This window comes from Brienomyrus brachyistius, chromosome 23 (genome assembly GCF_023856365.1).
Source record: "Brienomyrus brachyistius isolate T26 chromosome 23, BBRACH_0.4, whole genome shotgun sequence".
Classification (NCBI taxonomy): domain Eukaryota; kingdom Metazoa; phylum Chordata; class Actinopteri; order Osteoglossiformes; family Mormyridae; genus Brienomyrus; species Brienomyrus brachyistius.
The window spans coordinates 15,062,670-15,086,129 of NC_064555.1; the positions used below are offsets into that span (position 1 = coordinate 15,062,670).

General features: G+C 49.1%; 1 protein-coding gene across 4 annotated transcripts in view; it reads right to left on the minus strand.

Annotated features, from left to right (window-relative positions):
• The window catches only part of dlgap3 (discs, large (Drosophila) homolog-associated protein 3), a 101,476-nt gene that overhangs the window by 57,652 nt on the left and 20,364 nt on the right, over positions 1-23,460 (minus strand). The window contains exon 2 of one of the 4 annotated variants that reach the window (XM_048993401.1): positions 16,111-16,268. The exons of 2 other annotated variants lie outside the window; for them this stretch is intronic. The gene's annotated coding sequence lies outside the window, so the exon portion shown is untranslated. Of the gene's footprint in view, positions 1-16,075; positions 16,269-23,460 lie in introns of all 4 variants that reach the window. One more of the 4 variants, XM_048993403.1, reaches the window with a different exon arrangement.

The following is a 23,460-nucleotide window of genomic DNA, read 5'->3' on the forward strand; positions in this document are numbered from 1 at the left end:
CAGTTTCAATTAACAATTAATTACAGCAGGGAAGCTTATTTATTTTAAACCATTCAGCCCGGTCCTTCAATTGGACCCATCCGTCTGCATCGACACCGAGCGCACTCCCTGGGAAACAGCATCATGCGCTGAGGAGGCAGAGCCTTGTTTACAGATTTGCATATGTTTACGCAACTAATTACAGATTAAAGAGCCTTCAGAATGAGTGGCCTGCTTCAGCGATTCTGTGCCGTTTGGCTTCAGTGTAAATCCCGTGTGCCCATCTTCTGACGAAAAAGAGTGTGTGGAGAGACCAAAACTGGGGAATCCTTACTTTGTTTTGGGTTCACATTTCCCTGCAAGTTAAGAGAAAAATCATTACCTAGAAATGCAGTTTCAATAAAGGTTTTGGAACTACCAGGGGAAAAAAAAAAAAACCTTCAAGGGTAGTACGGCTGAAAAAAAAAACATGCCTTTAATCTCCGACCTTCAGCGAGGTCCCCGTCCCTTTAAGCTGTGATTGATGGTAAAATGTTTGATCGAAGCCTGTTAGCGGGAAATCAGTCCTTTAGCTGCAACATTTGCATTCGCTCCCAGTGTTCTGGAGATATAAAACGGGATTGGAGAGGTCCTGCTAGCCCACCCCCCCCCGCTGTGGCGAAGGCCCCCGCTCTCGCCGACTAATTGCAGGTCCGTGCTGTATCATTGGAAGCACATTGTGTAATGGCGGGGGGCAAAAGGACAAAAAAGAGAGATGAAAGACGAGGCCTACGGGTTTTTGATTTTGATGCCGAAGTCATGTCGAGCTTTGTGTTTGCAACATGACGGTTCCGCTCAGGTCTGGCGAGGAAAACGAGCTCCAGCGAGACCTCATTAGCGTCTGATAAGTTGCCGGTTTTTTGTGTCTTTTTCCCCGGTGACCGCGTGGGGTTCACTTCCCAAGGAGACCTGGCCGATTCCGACCTGCAGAGGGGGCAGAAACGATGGCTCCACTGCACCTTCAGCAAACTACAGTATAAGACACGTCTAATGCATACTTACACGACTCCAGTAAGCTCCTACCAGTCGTCCTCACACTAAAGGCCTTTCATCACTTGCTATTTATGTATTTTTTTTTTAGTAATAAAGTTTCAGCTATAAAGCTGGATGTTTACAAAAGCCGTTCCAGAGGAATGACCTAGCTCACAGATTCACACAGTGCTTCCCCAAGGCTTTAAGTCCTCAGAGGTTATTATTTTCTGCGTGTTTATGGGATTTGCAGCAGCCCTGCTGTGTTGCTGTAAATGCATGTTTCAGGTGCCTATCGAGGTAGGACTCTGACTCTATCTCACCCGTACAGTTTAGTTGTGACATTGGGAGAAAGGCCACCCTACCTACCTCACCCCGGGTTGGTGTCGAATTATGATTCATTTGGACAGAGTGCAGGCATACAGGACAAATTGCACCGGGCGGAAAGTCACTGTCGCTATGCTTAAACCAAACTAAATGGACAAAAAGAAAACATGAGAGGAAGGAGACTAGAGGAAGATTGGTCAGCACCAGGTTTCATGGGGCAGAGTATATATAAAGGTATATAAAGGGGCGGGGCCACAGGGCACTGACAATGAATTATGGCTCCTTTTATGCCAGAAACCCTCAGAATCCGTCCCGGTCATGTGTAAGCGCTCGGGCCAAAACACAGCGGCACTGATGTCGGCATCCATTACTGAGACTGTCACTGCAGCGGAAATGCTGCCGCGCTTTTTACTCAATTACTGTATGTCATGATTTCGTTGCTCATATAATTGTTTATAATCCGAAGCAACTTGTAATTATTACACAGCTAACTATTTCACTGGAACAATATTGTTGGGGGGGGGGGGGGGGGGGGGGGGGGGGGCTTGTGGGACATGAACTAGAGGAGGTCGTCACCCCAGGTTGCTGGGTTGCGAGGAGACAGTAGGTGAAGTTGCAGTCACATTGATGAGATAATGAGTGTTTGCATCTGAGGGACGTAGGTGAAACCTCCCCAGGACTGCAGTCGAATTCAACCCTTACTGCATTATCCATTGTGAGACATGGGTTTGCAGCCATGGAGGGTGGAGGGGATGGGGGTGCTGTGTGTCTCAGCAAGTTGGGCCTCTCTGTCTGTGATCAGAACGTTGTTGGTTCAAATCCCATCCTCGGCAGAATAGTCACATATCTGTTGGGCTCTTATTCCCACCCACCCCTTCCCCCCCAAAAAATATGCTGCAGGGCCACTTGATAAACGGTAGACCCTACACTGTCAGCTGTATGTATGTGTATGTCAGAGCAAAGCATGATGGGAAATATGAAAAGAACAATTGCAGTGTACCTGTATGTGTAGCCTGCTCAGACAAGGGCACGACGAAGGCTAAGGACCCTCATAATGAGATCCCCCTCCACCCAGGAGTACAAAGTGAGCCATTCCTGCAAAGTGACCACAACAACCCCCCCCCCTCCCCCCCCCCCATGACACCACAGCCTCTCGCATTCAGCTGAACCCCAAAATATTGTTTCAACCCATCAACATTTCTGAGACGGACAGGAAAGAATTCTTCCCCAGCCAGATTCCTGCGTCTTTAGAGGCTTGGAATTGGGAGACTTTTCCAAATTGCCTGTGTGGTCTTTGAGTGATTCTCGCCCCCACATGCTCCATGAACTAGAATCCCAGATCCCAGAGGCGTCCTAGCGGGACTGAGTGCTTATTCAGCAAGTCGGCGTGTGACAGCGCGTTGGTGACAGACCCCAGGCGTGTGAGCATGCGTGTATGCATGTGTCAGACAGTGCACTTGTGCGTCACTGCACCTCAGCACGTGTGGCAGCAATGTTGTGTGCACATGTGTGTGTCTCGAGGCCCCCGTCCAGCTCGCTGAGGTTAGTGGTGGGTAAGAGGTGCGTCCGCCCTGCAAAGCGAGGGCTTGCCTGTGAGGTCCGATTCGTTTAGTGGTTCATTCATCGCCAGCACGGCCCAGTGTGTCTAATTATCAAACGGCGATACGCATGAGTGGCCTGTCTCTTTACAGAAGGATCTCATGCATCGTCGACGAGGAGAGTCACAGCGCGCCTCCCCACCCCTCTATCCTGGCAGAGCCACTTATGGAAGCTGTGCAGAATGGATGATTACTGTTAGCTTTTGCGGTTCAGGGACAGGCTGCAAAGTTGGTCTGGCCAGCAGGGGGGGGTACTAGTTAAAGAAATTCACTTGCTTTTAAAAAGGTGCTTCCAGACACAACCTGGCTTAAAATGTACTTCCTGTCAGTCTTTGGTTTCCTATTGGTGGAATGCACTTTCACAGACATATACACACACCTTACATGATTGTAATTATATCTTTGTGGGGACTCTCCATTAATTTCTGTGGGGAAAACTGTAATCCCAACATGACGACCTTAACCCATACTCATCCTAAATCTTAACCATAAGTAGCCAAACAAAAAACAAGACTTTTTGACATTTTTACTCATTCACAGATCTTTGTGGGGACCTGATAAATTGTCCCCACAATGTCCAAAGAACAGGTTTTTATTACATTGTGGGGGACATTTGGTCCCCCACAAAGTAATATAAACCTAATCACACAGACAAACACATTGTGCCTCATAAGCATCCCGCTACAATTCTCCGTCACCATACCCCTGCTCGTGTTATCCACACCTTCTAAACAAAGGCACGGTCCCACATGCTACGATTAATTCATCTCTGGCATCACAGGCTTTCCGGCCTATACCTTCACCCCGGGATCACGTTGGATAGAAGTGATCTTGCATGCTGGTAGCTCACAGAGCTGAATGGCAAACGTGCCTCTCTGTCACAGATACATTCTGCTTCGCTTTCAGAATCTTCGCCTAATTATGTGATAAGCGGGAACTTACTTGCCGACCTGATTCCCGGGCCGTGTGCAATGCAAGTCTGGCGAGCAAGGCACCCAGCAACGCAGAGCCCAATGCAGCTGCGTGTGTTAATCATGCAATCCGAAGGACGATGCCAGAACATAGACGTGCTTCAAAGGTACAACAGGCGAATATCCTCGATCGACCACAAGATGCTCCAGATTTGTCCAAACTCACTTACTGAGCAGTGCATTTATAATTAAAATGCAGTATTATTACGCTGATGCCAAAAGGGTAAATGTGCTGTTGGCATCTCGTTGATCAATCGCCGCTAATGAGATAAGGGTCATAAATGACAAAGGAGCGGGAAAATTAAGCAGATCTGAGCTGGGGGGGCAGGATGGATGAGAGGGGGAGGGGCATTTCTGCTGCTCGTTTTAATCAGCAGTGATGGGGATTAGCAGTGTCTGAAACAGAAATAATGAGGAAGCCACAACAGCACACCGGCAGTGGGCCAGGCTTAAAGCCACCCATGATGCAGATCCCCCCCCCCCACACACACACACACACACACACTGACAGACGTGCGGACGGGCGTGCGCAGGCACACACCCAGAGAGACACCAGCACTTTCTGGAAATCCATTCCAGAAATTCAAGAATGGTTGCAGTTTTGTTTGAAAGAGGATATGAATTGATAAAACACCCATTTTCAGATTTTACAGTCTTTATTGACAAAAAAATCAAAAGGAACCCCCCCCCCCCCCAGCGCGACACACACGCGCCCTCTCTCTTCTTCACAGCCTGCATCAGCCAGGGCACAAGGGTGATAAACGATCTCCCTGCCTCATTCCCCAGTCCCAGCTGCAGTCCACCGGACCACAATACCGTCTCTCCACATGATCACTTAATCGCGTTTTTTAGACCACCGCTTCATTGGAACAATTTCGACATGTGGGGCAAGACAGAGAAAGAACCCATCTGAGGCTGGCCACACCCAGCGGTGCCATGTGGACTGCAGGAGGACCTGAATGAGAACAGATCTGACACAGCACATGGCTTACATCAGCCAGTCCCTGCAAGTACCATGTATGACATCTTTCATGTCACATGTGGTACAAATTGAAGACTATGTGCGGTTTTTGCACATGAACCAGACCTGTACAAACTCTGGTCACATGACACCTGACAGGCAAGTTTTTTTTTTTTGTATATTCATTCATTTAGCAGATGTTTATATATTTTGTTTTTATCCAAAGCAATGTGTAATTGAGAAAGCAGGATCAAACAGCCACTGGGACACTTCGGGGTGGGGGGTTAAGAACCTTACTCATCGACCCAATGGCAAAGTCACTCTGCCAACCCTGGGATTCAAACCAACAACATTCCGACCACAGTCACAGTGTCATATTGAGCCAGAGACCACCCCTGACACAGACCTGCGCATAGACAGCAGCCAAATCCCTGTCCAGGCCAATTTACATCAAACAGTAGCAGTTATGTCTTTCTGCCGCTTCAGAGACCGCTTGGGGTTTGCCAGCACCCGTCTGCGGGGGCAGGAAACACAAACACACTGTCGCTGAATGTGTGAGTCAGTCTGCTGGCTGCCCTGCATAATCCCTCCTGGGAAGCCCCCCCTCAGGTAGGGAGAAAGGTTTCGATATGCAATTCCACACGCGGAGAAAATGTGAAAGTGTACACTCCCATCTGGGGGGGAGGGAGAGGGAGATGGAGGAAGGGGGGCTGGTGATCTGCTCTGAAAGAGAAGAGGTTCTGCAGTCATGGTGCATCTCTGCTCTCCATCATACCTGCTCCACGTTCACACCTCCTGCTGACCGGCTCCTCTTGCGGGCACTGAAGAACAGAAACATCCGTCCTTCTCTCACCCTCCACATGGAGTTTCGGGCAGGAGACCTGGGGGGAGGGGGCTTCTTAATGTAACAGAGAAAGTGTCGGGGCACTTGGGTGAAGAGATGAGAGAACCAGGCAGAGCTTAAAGGGACAGCGCTTCACTCAGAAGATCCAGGTGAGGGGCACGAGGACCCGTGACAGACAAGAGAACGAGAAGGAGAGGAAGAATGAGAAGAAGAAGAAGATAAGAATGTTTAAAAGAACAGAGTTCTCCTCAGAAGGTTCAGGCGAGGAACTCAAGCAGAAGGAGGAGGGGGAGAAAGAGGAGGAGAGATATTTGCGATTCTCCCACAGGAAGCCACAAAGACCGAAACGGACGCTCATTTAACTTGAGAAGATCCTCCTGCTGTAATTCATTTTGAGATCGATGACAATACATGAGGAGCTAGAATACAGGCTGCAAAGGCCATGGGAAAGGGTTTGATGCTGGGGGGGGGCACAGTAATTCCAAAGCAAAGGTCTACTTATTTGGGGGTGGCTGAATGGAGCCAAATGAAATACTGGGGGGGTACACGCCCCCCAATTCCAGGTTAGCTTATGAGGCTGATCGGCAGGTTGTATCACCGAGGCCTCTTATCGCCAGTCTGTGAAGCGAGACAAAGCAGCACCAAGCAGAGCCGGGATCTGGGGGCGCATGGACCCTCCCCCAGGTCGTAGACTGTGGGGTGATGGCTCCCTCGTCGCATAACAGGAATGCTGGAAATCAAACTGGGTGGTATGGGTGTGAAAAGATCAAGTGGGCCGCGGTCAAACCAACCCAGAGCGGGGGGGCCACACCCCCTTAATGGCGCTAACATTAGCGTGGGACGCATGTGTGAAACGGCAGAGCTTGCCCCTTATTCGGCTGTTGATTTCATATGGAAGGAGTTTTCCCCCCCGTCTTGGCAGAGTTGATGGGCGCTCCCACCTATCATGATGCATGATGCTGCACGGGAGCTCAGCGCTAAATGAAGCTGATAGCGGGAAACATAGGAGTGTTAGCTTAATCCTGATGGTTCACATACTCCTCCAGTTTCCTTAATCTGTGTGCTGGCCAGTAATGCACAGAAACACAGCCTTCCAAAGCAACATATGTGAAATTACACCTACACGACTATGCCGGAATGCTCACAGTTACTTGTGGAGTTTGGGGCCTGAGTGCAGGGTCAGCAATTTATCAGACACCCCAACAGCGTTTTGGGAGGTTTAAAGTCCTTGTTCTGGGACCCAATGGACATGTGACTATTTAGCAAAGATCAGGATTTGAACCAATTACCTTCTTGTCACAAGCACCAAGGCCTAACCCACACACCACCCCCATGGCTCCAAACCTGTGTCTCATACTGGATAGCACAGTATTCTGCCTAGCAGCAACCTCCTGGTCATGGGTACAGAGGCCTAACATGCTGAGTCCTCACTCCCCAGGCTGAGACAGTACAGCTTCCGTGAAAAACAACGGCAGCTGCCTGCCCCTTTCCTCGGCGTGTGCCAGACGCAGGAGTCCGCCACGCCCTCGGGCTCCACTCCGCACGTTAATTCGTTTACTGAACACGTTGATTGCTCAGTGCTCTGGGTAATCATTCAGAAGTGTCTCATTCAGACGTGAGTCACAGGAAACAGTGACGGGCTCGTGAAACACGGAGGAACGAAATGAAAACCAGGCAGGAACAAAGAGGCAGCCCAGCTTGGCTGTTCCGTCACCCTCTGCTTACGCGCTAATGAAACAGAAAGGATTCGGTGAGGCTGTGAGTTGCCATGGAGGAATTCAGACTGACGTGGTACTCCTCTACGTGCTATTCACCCAGGGTTCCTACTGCTAGCCACGGCCGATGCTAGGGACTTAACAACTCGGGGGCTTAGCTCAGAGTCCTAATCACACTCAACTTCTCTAGCCCAACAAGTAGAGTGCTGTACTGACAATAGAAAGGTTGTAGAGTCAAGTCCCAGAAAGCTAGATATACACCGTAAGCCTCTCATCTACTGTAAGTCACTTTTGATTAAAGTGCCAGATACATTAGCCGGATAACTTGTTGGATTTAAGGTAGTCAGGGCTAAGTTGATTTTTATCTCCATTCATTTACATTTAGCCCGGACTACCTTAAATCTGACAAGTTATCTGGTTAAGCAAAAATTCCTGCTTTGTGGAACAACCCCCAGGACTGTTCTAACATACTGGATTGTCAAACTGAGAGCATGGCTGTTAAACACCTGAGCTAAACTAATCATCTGTGGCTCATTCAGACTGATTCTTCAGCCCCCGGCGCCTCAGGCTTGTGATAGAGCCGCTGCGAGCGATACCAAGCGCACTGGGTGGCCTGGGGAGTCGCACGTTAAAAAACAAACATGGAAGCAGCCATCGTGAGTCCCACCTTCCTACGCCGTATTGCGAACATGAGCAAACATCATCAAACACTTTGATCTCCAGCCTTCCGGAAACAGTACAGATCACTGACTACCAGCGTGATACAAAAACCGCTTCCACCACAAATTCCATCAATCTACTTCCTGTTGCTGTTATCTCACAGGAACAGCCTGGTGACATGAGTGTCACCATCTAGGGATCCTCACAAACGCAGCCCCTCCCTGTCTCTGAAAAACTCGATCTTTTTAGATCATCAGTGCCTGAGTGGTAAAATGATCCCCGCAGACACAGATCTCCACCAGATCTCCATCAGGTTCGATCCGCTCTGACTATGCAGCAGATGTGTCAGCGAGAAAATCCCGATTCACGACCGGATGCCCCGTTGGGTGGTGTCCGCTCTCTGGGTCGGGGGTGCATCAACATGATGGAGACGCAAGATGAATTGCAGGCGACAACCTCAGACAGGCCAGTGAAGCCCGGTCACTGGGGGAATGGGGCGTGTATCTCATCAGCAGCACTGATGCTCGGTGATTCAAACAAAAATCCAGTGTTGTGAAGGAGGAAGCAGAGTCGAGTGGGTTGAGGGGGGGAGACGTGGGCAGGGGACGAGCCTGGAGAGGTAAGATTCCTTTGAAGTGACACTCATCCAAGTCCATTCATACAGACAAGTGCCTGCTGGGGTGGCTTCCGTCTCAACTGGGCTCTGACTACAAACGGGAAAAGTCTACAATTTAACTGGCTGCTGGAGAGCCGCTGGAAACTCACAGACCTTGCGCCCACCTGGTCCCCCTTCAGGAAGACGTCAGAACTGCAGCTGGGGCAGAAAGCGCAGAAATAAATACTAGGCCTTGACAGAAATGCAACTCCGACAGAAAGAACAGAAATAAAGACAAGGCTTGTGATGCTGTGATAAAAAGTCATCTGCAAACGAAAATGCAGAAATAAAGACGAGGCCTATGATAGAAATGTAACTCCAATAGTAAGTGTAGAAATAAAGACGAGGCCTATGATAGAAATGCCCTGCTAATGCATGCCACCGCGCTGACAGCCCAACATCACTACAGGGACAGCTCCTGCTCTGTTAGCCCCAGTTTCTACTGCCTCCGCTATCCCTCTCTCTGTTTTTTGATGGTCTCTGGGCACAATTCAGTTCGACGAGCGCTGGACTGGAATAAAGCTCCAGGACGCTGCATTAGGAGAACAGGCAAACATCCACACCCAGGAGACGGCCTACTTTACTTCTGCTACTTTAAAGTGGCCCAACGCACTCCAGTGGCTTGGACATCTTCATCGGAATACCGCCAATTCCCACACGTTCCGCAGAGAATACAAACACCGGGCTCCACACGCTCCCCAAAAAAGCCAAGGTGCAGTACCCTTTCCAACCACACGCTCCACCGGTGCATGCAGTCACTCAGCCTAACAAGCACCCAGATCTCTGTATGGGGAGGCCTGGAAAAATACAGATCCCGGGAGAGCAGAGAGCCAGAGCGAGATTAGCATGTGTGTGGACGGCACCGAGCTGGAAGGACTGCAGCCTGCTGTACGAGGTCTGCTGGCAAGAAGCAGGCCGCCCAGAGGGACTCTGCCAAAAACCAGTAAATCTTTCATGATTTGGCGCCGGCCATCGGTTCGAAAGTTACTGTCTGACACCCAACATGTCTACTGTGAGGCCAGACTTGACAATGCAAGACTGAGAACACACATCCAGAGACTGTAGCCATTGGTGAATCAGGACATTTCATTTATTTATCGAACGCTTTTATCCAAAGTGATGCCCAGTTGAGAAGGCAGGGTCAGCCAGTACCTGGAGCAATTGTGGGGGGGGGGGGTAGTTAAAGGCCTTACTTGGGGGGCCAATGGTGACATGACTCTGCCAACCCAGAGATTCAAACTAGCAACCTTCCAATCAAAAGCACAGCATCCAAACCCTGAGCCACACACTACCCCCGACCACAGGCACAGCTGTAATTGGACGCCTCAGCAGCCCAGTAAGAGTGCGGCAGAGCTGAAATCTTCTAGTTAGCTCATGACTTTACGACTGTCCTTGCCCACCTCTAGGTCAAAACAGGAATCCATCTGTTTACCTGAGGTTCCCATGATGTATTAAGGCTGAAATTTGGAATACTCCATTGCAGCCTATACAGGGGGTGGGGTAGATATGTCTATACTAAAATCTGTCATTAAAAATCCTAATAACAGACATGTTGCTATAGTTTAAATGATCAAATTGTCTTGTATTCATTACTGTAACTTCTGGAAAGTCTTCATCTGGGCTCCGGTTTTTGGGGCCCCCGGGCAGCTGCCTACCCCTTGCCTCCTGGGTATTCCACCCCCGGCTCTTTGGAGACTGGAGTGCTCAATCGAGCGTGTTAATTGATCAATAACCCGAACTGCAGTCGCACTACTCAGGCAAACCCTGTGTGCCGCCCACGGCTGCCATCAAGCTGTCTGGGGACAGCGAGAGGTTATAGATGAAGCCGGGCCTGTGATAGGTTCTGCTACATTGCCTTTGCGTCACCGGGCCCATCACAACTGATGAAAAACAAACGAGAACGCACATGCAATTTGTTTCCGAGGGCGGCAGAGAAGAGGGGATTGTGGGAAGAATCCCCCTTGGGTATATGTAAACAGACTTCAACTGGCTGACTAACGATCGGGCTGAGGAATCAAGTCAAAGCTCCTGCACGGAATTGTGGGTAAACGCACCAGGGGTTATCGGGGAATATGTCAGAGGTGTGGTGTTGACCCTGTCAACTGAAGAGCAAATTTCTGTCCAAGTCAAGCTACATCATCATGTTACAGTACTAGGAACCAACACTGACTCAGTCCTCACATGATCCATTGAAGAATTCCCGTAAAATTTCCAAAAACTCCAGAAGTCCACCGAAATCTTCATGAAAACGTATCCCCTGGACTGAGCGTGTTTTGGAAACCTGCTCTTCAGTTGACAAATAGAAGGGTACAACCTCAAATTGTCTCTGCCAGATACGGGGGATATGCCTGGAGATGTTTCTTGTAACCATACACTCGTTTGAGGGCTACTCTTTGCCCTTTCACCATCTATCGCTGACTTACGCCTCCTGCCCAAGTTGCTCTTCCTCTTAGTATTGACGATCTGCCACGGCTTCGCTGTTCCCCGCTGTCTGTCAGCCGTTCTGAGAGGATTAAACATGTTGTTTTTTTTCTTCCCAGGCACTTTTTTTGTTCTTTGTTTGAGAGCACGGTGCTTTGGGCAAGAGCAGCGAAACCATCTGGTCCTCACAGTCTGTTAACTTCAAGCCTGTTAGCGAGCAGCGGCCGTCCCTCTGTTTTCCGCAGCTCGCCGATGGCTCCGGCTCCGCCCGCCAGACCGCGGCCGCCCGGTATGTCCTTTGCTTTAAATTTGCCTCGTTTAACTAGCTAGAGCGCTAATGCTAGGAGACCGGCCCCATCCATTTGTCAGATAGCGTGGGATTTCTCTGTGGCCCCTGTGCCACGCAGCAGGTCTGTGCGCTTCTGCCAGAGCGGACCTCTCTCCTTGCTTGGGTATGCTGCCCGGCGCGCCATCAAAATGCATTTATCAGCATTTACGAGATTAAAAACAAAACCAAATGACGGGCACGACATGAGATCACACCAGCGACCACTATACCCCACTAACAAATGACCCAGACAAGGTCAAGCATGGTTATGCCAGTAATTATGGTGTCCTAGTGATCCACAGAATCCTCCCACTATTACCCATATATTAAATTATTTTTTTTCCAGGGGGTGGTCCTACAGTCTACACGAAATAGGCCTGAGGTCACCCATAGGGATATGATGGAGAATGTTGGCATGGTAACCTGTTATAATGATTTTTACGCACAGCAGACCGTGGAGAAAGGATTCACCATGGTGAATCGAGAAAAAAATGGAGGCTCTTTTAGGTCCCTTTACCTCTTTCAGTAGGAATGAATATTTAAATGGCGCCAAGTTTAAAGGCACAGTCCACCGCGGAGCATTTAAACCCTTTTCTTGCTCTTCTTTACCAACCAAATATTTGTACCAGTTGTCTCTTTCCCTTGTCCTCAGTGCTACAGAATCCTCAAGTATTACATCCTGATTCATTCTATGGCTTTCTTTCATTCAGCGTGAGAACTTACAGATTTTCTGGCTGCCTTTACTATAGATAAAGTTACCCTCACCCGAGGTAGCTGAATTTTCAGCTCCGTTTTTAAAATTTGTCTTCTGGATCGAAACGCTTCCAGAATAAACACGCCGTGGAAGGTGCTGTTGAAAGCAGATGAAGACTGGCACTCCCCATCATGTCCGCAGTGCAATCACGCCAGCGGCTGCTATCAAAGACCTGCTGGCAAAGACACCCAAAGACCCGCGAAAACAAAGGAATCTCATGAGCTCAGAGCTCTCTCATGCATTCAGCCCTAAACTTCAGTCCTTTGGTAAGAGCCAAACCGGTCCCTGGATTGAAGCGCTAGAAGTGTTTAAAAAAAGCAGAAAGAAGAAGAATGATTCACAAGCTGTTATTCAAAAGCCAAATATCTGCAGGACAATGCACTCCTAAATGAGCCTGAGTAATTCAATAAACCCACTGTACGTTTAATAAGGCCTAGGAGGACGTGACCGGGATATAATTTTTCGATGCATGCGGATACAGAATCTCACAGGCTGTGCAAATTCAATTACCGGGTGAACAGGGAGAAACCAAGAGGAAGGACCGGGACGAGAAGAGAGATGGAGGCCAGGGCGCTGCACTTAGCTGGCTTCCCGCCGCGTTGTTTTATATATTTTGTATTTACTTGAAGAGCATTCATTAGGGATGTTTGCTCTTTTCAATAGACCCCAAAGAAATGGAGAAAAATGCTACTTAGAACCAGTCATTCAGTCAAACCTTATACAGCATGTACACAGTAAAGAACATACAGTACATTCTATAAGGTAGTGGGCTGAGATAAGGGGGAGAATGGGAAAAAAGTTACATATACTTTTATTAGTTTTCATTAGTTCGCAAAGGCACTTTGAGTTGACATGCTTGGGTTCTGCGAATGTGCAGCTGTTTGGATTTTGTGATCAAGCCTGTAGAGGATGGTGCAGTGATTAGCTCTTATCTCACACTTGTAGAAACAGGGCTTGGTTCTGCATGTGAAGTTTGCACGTTCTCCCTGTGTCATCATGGGGTCTCCTCTGGGTTCTTTGCTTTCCCTCCACTCTCCAAAAAACTTGATAACGTGGGCAGGTGGGCTATGCGATTGGTTGGCAGCCTGTACTGCGTTGTTCCCTGCATAGAGCGCATAGGCTCTGTGCTAAATTCCTGTTACTTATATGAGCCTGTGCATGTGTGTGTGTCCAATCAGGGAAAGTCTCTTACTGCATGATGTTTTCATTCATGTATCTCCAAAAGGACGGAACACGGGATGAAGAGAACAGAAGGAAGACTAATCAGTATATCTGACCCAAAGTCAGTGGCAGATTTCACACTAAAGCTGTAAGTAAGTAAGTCACTGTTTGAGGAGAAAAATCAATAAAATGGCCCAAAATGTTATGACTGGGAGTCAGAGGATCCCTGACCAGCTCTATGGGGCAGCAGACCACCCAGAGGGATTAGGATACTGGAGGCCAAACGCCAGGGTACACAGCAACAGTATACTCACAGTGTCAGAATTCACTCCACGTTACAGCTCAGTGTGGAGTGAATTCTGCATGGGCTCCACCTTAGATCTCGGTTCTGTGTGAGCTCCCTGTCTGAGTTCCATCTTGGATCTTGGTTCTGTGTGAGCTCCCTCTCTCAGCTCCATCTTGGATCTCGGTTCTGTGTGAGCTCCCTCTCTCAGTTCCATCTTGGATCTTGGTTCTGTGTAAGCTCCCTCTCTGAGCTCCAAGTTCAATCTCGGTTCTGTGTGAGCTCCCTCTCTGAGCTCCAAGTTCAATCTCGGTTCTGTGTGAGCTCCCTGTCTGAGTTCCATCTTGGATCTTGGTTCTGTTTGAGCACCCTCTCTGAGATCCATCTTGGATCTCAGTTCTGTGTGAGCTCCCTTTCTCAGCTCCATCTTGGATCTTGGTTCTGTGTGAGCTCCCTCTCTGAGCTCCATCTTCAGTCTCAGTTCTGTGTGAGCTCCCTCTCTGAGCTCCATCTTGGATCTCCATTCTGTGTGAGCTCCCTCTCTGAGCTCCAAGTTCAATCTCGGTTCTGTGTGAGCTCCCTGTCTGAGTTCCATCTTGGATCTCCGTTCTGTGTGAGCTCCCTATCTGAGTTCCATCTTGGATCTCCGTTCTGTGTGAGCTGACTCTTGACCCATGTGATCATTAAATGTAAACTGTGAATATGTGTCTGATTATCCCAATACCGCTGAAAGCTGTTCTCACATCTAATGAGCGTGGACAGCACGAGCAGGTTCCCTCGGCTACCACACACGCAAACTCCCCTCCCCACACACAAAAGCACACTCATATGTGCTTACATACAAATATAATGATGCACGAACTCACTGACAGACACACACGTGCATATTAATATGCACATAGAGCCTCCTTCACAAAAAAAAATGATGCACATATATCACATATATATATATAGACATTCCTAGTTGCTTATCTGCCATTATTAATAACAAGGTCTATACAGTAATGCCAGTGAAGTTGGGTACAACTGACATGACTCACACAAGAACGGCAATTCAAAGGAAGAGCACAAGAAATGATAAAGGGAAAATATCAATGGGAAAATTTCAACTTCTAAACTAATTATTCCCATTTATTGGCTTCCTGCTTCAGCTCCAATTTAAGTCTATTAAAAACTTTCTGTGGAATCAAATTGCAATTGCCGGATGTATTGGAACGCAAAACAGTCGTTGAAAGTGGAGGTGGTGGTGGTGGGGGGTTGGATTTTGTGGATTGGAGGAAGGGAATAAAGAGAAGAGATGATAGGAATCTAGTTGCTGGCCAGAGAGCTCTCTAAGAGGAATTTGCCTTAAGGCGGTTTCCAGGGATACAAGCAATCGACTAGGAAATTACCCAGCAGCACTTCCGAGCTGTTTGTAACGGCCGAGGGGGTGTTTTCACAGTCACACGGCGGAGTCAATAGCACTGGAGTCCACCGTGTGTTGTGGCAAAACACAGTGCCCATCTGGACACCCTGAAGCACCTTTGTCCTCCGCCCACCCCAACCGATGCAGAATATAAAGGGTTGGGCTGACAAGTGGTGTTCAGTCACACCAGATATCAAGCAAAGCAAAGGATTTCTATCACAGCTGTGCCGTTATTCAGTAACGTAGAATGATGACGTGCTGAAGGGCCCCAGGTGAAAATCAGAGCATCTTAAATCATGACCGCTGCTATTTAAAAAAAAAAACTATATTGTTACATTTAATGCTGCTAAAAACTATGTATCACCACACAACTTCATACTGTACATCTATATATTTTACGTATTTTCTTTATTTTATTAATTTATTTTTCTTTTATTTATTTTTCATAATATATAGCATTGGTGCATACAGTTTTATTGCACATGTACAATACAGATAACTGGTAACTAAGTGATTTCCGCAGTTAATTTATGGTAAAAGAGACCCATCTGGGAATGACAGAACAGCAGTTTAGCGGGTCTCTGGGTGGAATCAGAGCAAGTCCCAGTTGATTCAGTATGTAATTTGCCGGTTGCGTGTGTGGAATGCACCACTGTGGTGAGTATCAAGCTGCCCTTAGCGTGTGACAGAGGGAGTATGTTGGGGCAGGGGTCACAAGGGCACCCACCGCAGCTGAAATCTAATTGGCCCCCGGAGTGTTCCCTCCTGTCACTCACCGATTCAAAATATATCATTGGCTAGTGATACGTTGACCCCTCCATATGGATTATGGCCCCTCTGGCTGTGTTCGAATTCAGGGGCCGTGTCCTTTGAAGGATGTAGTCTAATAAGGCCTAGCCTTTGTAGCCTGCTTCCTTCAAAGGTCCAACAGAATTCGCCGTCAGATGGGATGGCCCGGCCTATGGATAATTGTCTATTCCAGTCACCAGCTGTTCCTGTCCTTACCCTTGAAACACGGAGTCCGGACACACCCACTTTACCTCTGCTCACTGAATCTTGGGATCTGGTGAGCGAGAGAAGGACGCATTCCTTTGAAGGAGGCTTCAAAATGGGACGGCCTGTCGCTCCGCTGTCACGCATTCGGTCTTGAAGTACAGCCTTTGAGGGGTGCAGCCCCTTGGATATGGACAGTCCCCACCTTAAAAACAAAAAACCCAGAATCGCCCTTGGAGAAGCGTGAATGAATGATGAGGGTAAGAGTGCTAGGTGTTTACGGACAAGGTTCAGGTGCTCCCCACTCTGCGGGGTGTGAAAATACAGCACGGCATGCAGGTCAACCGAGGGTCTGTCAGCACTTGGCTGCCGACATCGATCCAATCTGACACAAACCCCCAGTGTGGCTCACCGAAGCCAGGAACACCCCAACTTGAGTGCCCTGCTCAAACGAAAAGAGAGCATCTATAGGTCTGCCTTTGTTTACAAAGACTAACCACCTCTGGAAGAGATACCAGCTGTGTCCCGAACCACGAGTCCTTCGCTGCACATCTACCCAGGTCTTAATCTTTACATCACCTCACATTACTTTGCTTCTTAATAATCTTTGGTGCAACATTCCCGCTGCCATGGCCAAACATACTGTGCAAGTAAACGAGAAGGGTTCACAGGAATCCATGAGGTTTCAGAATGTCCAGCTTCACGGACCACTGCTTTGTCTAGTGAAACCAAGAAGCAGGTGATGATTTGCTGCGGAGTGCTGCTCGGTGGGTTACTGATCAGTGCCCATGTTCGTAAGGTTATCAGTTCAAATCTCATGGCTGACAGAGTGATCAAACCACTGTTGGACCCAGGGTACAGTGTGATCCTACTTTTCTGACGCCAACCTTGGAAAAAGGCATCCCCTAAACAAACATGAAATCCTATTGGCTCAAGAGGCTGTGTTAACGTGAGGCAGAATCGTAACGCAAATACATAAAGGTGTCAGTAAAGCCACAAAGTGACAGCACCCCGGCTGTCCCTTCTAACGGAAACTGCATAAAGTCTGGCTCCCTGTTTAGTCCGGTTCAGGCTGGTCAGGCTTGGATTAAGAGCCCCCCACCCCCACCCCCCAAATGGGGTTTGCTTCTTGTTAAAGTGGCTCCCCCGGGGCCCCCGAGCTAAAGAACTTGCCATGTTCCTCCTCTCCGTGCTTAATTAAGACAGTTCGTCAAGCTCCGACGCTGGGGAAGTTCACCCCCAACTCTCCCCGCTACAGTCAGGCACACATCCCACCTGATCACAACCCCCCTCCCCAAACACACTGCTGCAATCCACCCTTCGTTTAACCCTGTTAGCATTGCTAACTGACACCAGCATCAGGGGTTTGGAGACATTTGGTGTGCAGGGGCATGTTTTAGGGCGAGTTTGTGCTTGGGGGTGTAATTTTTGACACTAGGGGCCAGACATGAAGCAGCAGGAAGGTGATGGGGGGGGGGGGTCCGCTGTGGTGTCCACCCACACGCCCAACTGCAACCACGGCACACTCCAGTGCTAACGCAGCTGTAATTTTGCGCAATGGACCAGGGGGCCGGGGGCTTAGTGCGTGGGCTTGATTAGCGATCGCAATATTGGCTGGCGGGTCCCAGGAGCCAGGCGCCATCGCCAGGGGTGGGGGGTGCATGTCCTTCACCGGCTGTGGAGTCCATCTTCATGACGTCTTTGCTGCTGTGCGGGGATTTAATTGCCCTGTGTGTTGGAGGTCGGCTCAGCGCGGCCGAGCAAAGCATTTCTTTAACAGCCTTGAGGATACATATATGTGTGTGGGGGGACCCCTAGCCCCCTCCCCCATCCTACTGACTCCTCCCCACATATTAATTACTGAACACTGGGCGCTCGGGGGGGCCGGCTCTGATGTAGAGCTGATGATGGTTCGCTACACAGACCCGTTTCCAGTCAGGACACTCGAGAGCATGAATGATGGGAGCAGGAACCGCTGGTCATTGTTTAAATTCTGCTTGTTCCATTAAAATATATGAAACACTTCATATCGCCAGGGCCAGCTATACAGATAGAGACTGAAAAGCCTTCAGCCTTGGACCGGAGAACTGGAGGGGGGGGGATAGGAGGGTGTGGGGATTTTTGAAGCTATTCATGCACATAATTTAATGCAAAGCAATAAAACCTTATTCATAAAAGTCTGAATTATGTCCCAGTTTTTTCTTTTGAAAAAAAAAACAAACAAACAAATTCTTATATCTTATACTTATATAAACGCAAACAGACAAGTGGCCATTACTTAATGCCCCTCATGGCCCCCTTACTCAGATGCGCCTTCAGGGACCATATCAGCCAGGCCCTGCAGGTCGGTGTTGGGGCTGTAAAACGCAGGCGTCTCCCCGTCGCTCCAGACAAACACTCCCTCTCTGCATCCTCGCCGATCCGTGCTCGTCACCCCCCAGCAAACACGCCCAGGAACGAGACGAAACAGAAACCCCCTTCACCTCACTTCATTTAATTGGGCCGGAAACGAAACAGGAACTAGACACGTCTCTGATAAAACTCTTTTAGAATTTTATTTATACTCTATTGCTTTTGTTTTTCTCTGATCAGAGCAGATGATCTGGACCTAAGCTCAGTTCCCTCCTTTACTCAATCGGACAGAAGTTACAGAGATAAAGGGCATCGCCCCCCTCCTGTGCTTTTAAACAGCCCAGCCCTATCGTCACTGAGGTGTCTGTTATCACAGCAGAACACAGATTCAGACATGACCCCCCCAAGCCTCCAAACAGTTGCTTGCCGGATTACGCATCAGGTAGGGATGGGGTGGGATCTGGGTGCGATAGGCCAGGGCTTTTGCAGAGCGCAATCAATGGGGACAGCCACAAAGCCCCAGTCCCCCTGGCCATTAATGACACCCTGGGGGGTGGGGGGGGGAGCCTCCCCTAGACATGATTATACACCATCTCTGGCAGTTCATTCTGAGCATTCATGAGAGCTGTTGGAAGGAAAGGTCACCTAATACTGCCATTACAATTTACCCATGGAGGGGAGGGAGTGGGTCCCGTCGATGGACCGGGGGCCAGATAAACGCAGCTCAGAGAACCCATCACATCCACAGTGAAGACTCACTCACAGTGAAAAATCCGGAAGGAAAAGGTACAGCATGAAATTAGGCAAATGAACTTTAACCTGACTATTGTCTCTCAACGCTTTGGCTTTCTGTACAGCTAATTATTAGTAAAAGTATTAATTTTACGGCTGGCTGTTTTTGTTTTGCTTCAGCGGGCATGACTTCTAATTTTCCCCAAAGTTACTTTCTGTTCCTTTTTTAAGCATCTCCCTGAGCTTTAATAGCAACAAAGAGCTGAAGAAAGTTGTGAGTACATTATTATACTCTGTATAGATGCATTAATTATGCATGTAGCTTAAAAGCTCTGGGCGTGCATTTGTGTCTGAACACGGACGTGTGAGGAAGAGGATTTTCGGCCTGTTTATATAGAGGGGTGTAAAGCGGGCTTGGCAAACGCCCCATATCCTTTCCGTGACGGGTTCCGTGTCCTGTGAGCGGGTTACCAAGGTTCCGTAAACTCTCTGCTGGCTCTGGCACGCATGCGGCGGCTAAAATCGAGGAGCCGCGTCTTTGCCAGGCGACACAGTCCCTGTACGAGGGATGACAGACACCAAGCGTGAAGAGGCTCCCCGCCCCAGCCACCTCCTTCGTATCCGCACACGATGCCACAGCCGAGTTCTGCTGCCACGCTCACTTTCCATTTACCCAGCAGGCCATTTTTTTCGTGATTAATGTGTGCTGTCGGCACGACAGGGGGACTGAAAATGCCTGGGGAGGGATGGAGGTGCCAAACACAAAGCACAGGTTGGCCTCCTCGGTCAGACCACATTAGGCATCCAGATACAGACACAGCACAGCGGAGGGCGACTGCTATGAAGACAGTGTACATTTATTTAAGTACTTAACTACAGTTTCAACATCCAACTGACAGAAAATGTAGGACCACCTCCTCAGACCCTATGCTGCCTATGATAGACTCCAGGCCCGCCAATACATAGACTGATAGCTAGACAGACAGGCAAATGGGCAGACGGACAGGCAGACAGATACACAGACAGACTGATTGACAGGCAGGCAGAGAGGCAAGGAGAAAGACCGACATTTAGATAGACAGACAGACTGACAAGCAGACAGGTCAGACAGACAGACATGCACTTCGTTAATTCAAAAGGACGCTGCACGTTCACAGTAGTTGAATACACACATTTAGTGGCTGAAAGATGATTGGATTCCATCATACGTAGATTTACATGATACAATGCATACATATTTCTCCTCCTGTTTCGTACCCCTGTCCCTTCTTTAAAATGTCTTCTGTGCTATTCACAGCACATTCCTGTTCTCTGTGAGCCTCCCTTAAGCCTCTGAGTCCCAAGCCCTAAGCTGCTCTACATTCCTGTTTCAGAGTAACACCTGCCTGCCTCAGCCGGGTAAACAAGCAGTTCATGGCTGTGACCGGTGAGGTGTGTCAACAGTGGAAGAGAACTAAATGTGGGCTTGTTCATGTTGGGGGGGGGGGGTGGCTACTGACTTGTAGTGAATAATTCTGCCAGTAGGTGACAGTACCATGCTGATGTTCTATATGCCGCAGTTGAGAGTCCAGGCGACTGTGTGTCTATGCGTGCGTACGTGTGTGTGTGCCTGTCTGGTCTGTGTGTGTGTGTGTGTGTGTGTGTGTTTTCACCCCCGAGCATGGTTTATGGAGTAAAATAAATGGGTAAAAGCAAATAAACTACCAACTAGATAAGTAGCTTTAAATAACACCATCCTGGAGTGAGCCTCCGTGAAAGACTTCAATTGAAAATGAGGTGACTCCATTTTATCAGGAGGCTGGGGTAGGAGTTCGGGTGGGGGGCAGTTAAGCCAACCGCACAGCCAAACGGCTCAGGGATCTCGGGGAGGCACACGACCCGGGCTATAATTCACACAGAGGGGCCAATCTTATCATTAGCCATTATCATTAGTCAATCGCTGAGTGACAGGAGACGAGGCACACAGGGGCCAACCAGCATTCAGCTACCCCCCCCCCATTATGCCCACAGATAAAGAGCTTCTTAAGAAAGCAAAAAAATAAATAAATCTGATGGCATGAACCACTGGGAAATGTAAAACACCCTCAGCTCTGCAGCAGATACTGAGAGCTGGGGCCCTACTCGTGTGTTTGGGGGCTTTACAGGAAGAGAATATTGCAACAAGAGTATATTGGGAAGAAATGAAAAAAAAATCTGCTTTAATTGTAATGTGTTCATTTGTTTTTCATTATGGTGATTGATTTTACGACAAACCGAGGCCGACTCACAATTCTGTTAATCAATTGAAAATGGTCATACAGTTGCACATATCACTGATGACAGAGAGGAGGCCAGGAGGAGGATTACAGCACTGTCGAGTTCCAGTGTGTCCCCTCATAACAGGATAAAGGTTAGATACAGCATGCTGGCGCGGCACTGCCACAGCACAGTATTCCAGTGTCGCCTTAGGGTTGGACAGCAAGGCAGAGAAGGGATCATGAGGGTCAAGCGCAGATGCAGAGAGGATGTGACTCACTGCCACATGCGTACAGGTTCGAGGACTTAAAAGAAATTAGCGTAGACTGCTGCTGACAACCGCAGCTATTCAGGTAATGTGTGGCTTGGTAGATCAGGCGTCTTTACCCCGACCAGAAGGTTGCTAGTTCAAGTTCCATCACACGTCCATTGGGCACTTGTGTGAACAGCCTGACCTCAAGCTTTACTCTAACTTGTGTTTACGCCCCCGAAGATAACAAGATGAGATATGTGAAAAGAGGCATACCAATATACTTGTTCAGATGATAATTAAAGCACAACTTCATTTATTTTCCATAGCTAAAAGCACTGGCCGTCCACATCCCCATATACCTGCCCCCCCTTCCCCCCAACTTGCACCTGCATGTTTGCACGCAGACGGTTCAGGTACGTGAACCAGCGGGGCTCCCCCACCCCCCCCCCCAACAGGAACTGGCTGCCAATTCATCGCAACCTGCTAAACGCATCTGCCGCTTGGCAAGCGGCCGCGGAATCACCACGGATACGGAGACCAGGGGATCGGCACGGATACGGAGACCACGGAAACGCCACGGATGCGGTAGCCCACGGTTTACCCTGTAAATAAATGGAAGTGGAGCGCAGAGAGAGATGCCTCTCTCTCAGGGCTGGCCTTTGCCCTTTCCCCAGCCTTTCCCCAGGCAGGCATCATACACCTATTGGGCATCCAGCACCAGGGGAAGGTAAATAAGTATTCATCACGCTGACAATGACAACAGCCTGTGGAAGCGACGCCCTGACAACCATACCTGAGCGCCAGTCTCATGCTCACACCAGTCACGCGGAAACCAACAAAGGGAATCATCCTACGCTAACAAGGACATTTTCAGGTCTGCGTTGACTCGCCTGTAATTGAAAGATTACCAGTCTTAATGCTTTTACGGACTGCGTGTTTTAAACAGGATGGATGGAAACTCACCAGACATGGCGGGGAGATTCCCTGTAAACGCTGTTTGGAGGAAATACACACACACTGCAGCCATGGCGATGCAGTCTGCAGTGGATCCAGTGTGCTTGCATGCCTAAACAGGCTTGGCTTTTCACAGCCATGACTGACAAGGAGCCAATACTGATTATCTACAGATCATTTTCTACGGTTGTTCAGAACGTGAGTTTTACAGGTACTTCTGACGTACCCTCTCCCACACAAATGGACAAACGTTGTATTAGTGTTTCACAGTGATAGACAATAAAGAAAGAAAATGGATGATTTCAGGGGCAGGAACGGGCACCTGGCTAGAGAGCAGAGTCAGGGCAGAGGCACGTGGCTCCATGTTTTGTGGACGGACGGATGGAGAAGCGGACGAGATGGGACCATCTGGCCAAATGGCGGCTGGCAGGGGCACGTGCCCTGCTGGGGCCTCACGGCAAAAACACTTGCTGGGAAGGGCTGTGTGATGCTCCTTTGCCATAACAGGGTTCCCTGTCTCCCTCATTACCGGGTTCCCCGTCTCCCTCATTACCGGGTTCCCCGTCTCTCTCATTACCGGGTTCCCCGTCTCTCTCATTACCGGGTTCCCCGTCTCCCTCATTACCGGGTTCCCCGTCTCCCTCATTACCGGGTTCCCCGTCTCCCTCATTACCGGGTTCCCCGTCTCTCTCATTACCGGGTTCCCCGTCTCCCTCATTACCGGGTTCCCCGTCTCCCTCATTACCGGGTTCCCCGTCTCCCTCATTACCGGGTTCCCCGTCTCCCTCATTACCGGGTTCCCTGTCTCCCTACCGGAGCGCTCTCCCAGCAAAGAAACCATTTTCCCAGTTTTAAACCCCATTTTCATCCC